General features: G+C 41.2%; 1 protein-coding gene across 1 annotated transcript in view; it reads left to right on the top strand.

The window, feature by feature from the left end:
- The window catches only part of BRAF (B-Raf proto-oncogene, serine/threonine kinase), a 148,661-nt gene that overhangs the window by 108,065 nt on the left and 38,907 nt on the right, over positions 1 to 1,689 (top strand). The gene's annotated exons all lie outside the window — the stretch shown is intronic.

Below are 1,689 nucleotides of genomic sequence, written 5' to 3'. Positions count from 1 at the left end.
TCCTGCTGTTTAATGACATGATATTCCGATAGTTTGCCTTCATATATATAGGATATTGCTTCACAGCCTCTTCCCACACCTGCACAATTAGTTCCCAGGTATATGAATGCTTGCCCGTGTGCTTAACTTGGTTAGTCAGTGGTATCATAGAAGTAAATAGGAGTATTCACATACTTTAAAAGTAGGCACATGGCTAAGCATTTTCAAGACTGGGGTCAATCCTGTACTGTATTTTCTATAGTAATTTAGGCCTAATCTAAACTGGAAAGTTTTTTTTTTTGTTATATCTTTCTATTTTTGTTAGTGTAAAGTGCCTTACATTTACATACATTCTCTATTATAATTAATCAATTTTGAAGTGATATAATTTGGTTCTGGAATAAATTATATCAATAATACTAGAAGGTTTATATGGACGTATTCCTGTTTCAGATTACCTGTATTACTTTAGGCAGTCTGCCCACTATTATCCTACAAACGCATTGCTTCACATTTAGAAGGGTCTCCCTGATTACTTGTGCTTTGGGGTCCTCTTGACTGGGTGTCCCCCTTTGTTTAAATTCTGGTGAACATTCAGTTTACATCTATTGTGACTCCATCTTATGGTAAAATCTTGAGCCCCGAACCCACAACTGTCCCTATGCCCTATGTACCTGTATTTTCCTGTTGGAGATCCTGGTCTTCCTGGTTTTCTGGGGAGAGGAACTTGTTTATTGTCATCTTTCTAGTAGTCAGCAAAATTCCAAGCACTACCAAGCAGCTAGCAGAGAAAATGCAGGAGATGGGGTTCTTCTGGGACATGTGCCAGTGCTGCATGAAAGCCAAGAAGCTGATATAGAATTACTAAAAATGCCAAAGATGTCAAGGTCTCTGGTAATGCTTCCAACACATGTACTATGTACTTCCAACAACGCTATACTATGAGGAACTGGCCTGGCCATTTGTGAAGAGGCCACCACAGAATCCTTGCATTGGCAGTTTGGCAACAGCCCTCAGTGAAGCAGACACCAGTGGAAACTACCCATGGACTCTAACCAAGAGGAAGTTCCCCCTGACAGTCAAAGACCTATTCAGGATGGATCCAGCTCAATAAATGATGGGAGACCCAATCAGAGATGTTCTGGAGACTCAGCTCTAGAGCTCAACTGACCACACTACAGAGGGGACCTCATCCAGTAAGTATTTAAATGTTATAATATTATTGTTGGGCCCATTTGTGCCTATTTAGGTAGATTTGCAAATGTTCCAGATTCTGGCTGTTTGCCTTTATGTTTATATGGATATTGCTAAAGCAGGTGATGGATGTGTCTATCTGTCATATTACCATATTTACCCAAATGAAACATGTCTTGGAATTTAAGATAACCCCCCAATAACAAGATCCTAGACATGGAAAAATTATAAATTTTCCATGTCTAGAATCTAATTACCGGGGGGTTGTCTTAAATTTGTTCCTCCTACCATTGCAGAAGGGCAAGTAGCAAAAAGGGGGTAGGCTGAAGGGGAGTCAAGTGGCATGACTCCTGCCCCTTGCCAGTTGTTTTTCCCCCTCCCCTTCCCCAGTGCCTGTACTCCCTGGTACCTGCCCCCTGTCACTTGCAAACACTGCGTCCAAGGCTGTTCCTTTTTAGTGAAAGACAAAAGTGAAGAATGAGTTAGTACAGAGCTCTTCAACTTCTGAGCTGCTGG

Source organism: Alligator sinensis, unplaced genomic scaffold (genome assembly GCF_000455745.1).
Source record: "Alligator sinensis unplaced genomic scaffold, ASM45574v1 scaffold74_2, whole genome shotgun sequence".
In the NCBI taxonomy this organism is placed as follows: domain Eukaryota; kingdom Metazoa; phylum Chordata; order Crocodylia; family Alligatoridae; genus Alligator; species Alligator sinensis.
Note: the sequence above shows the minus strand (reverse complement) of the source record. Positions and strands in the feature narration are given on the sequence as shown.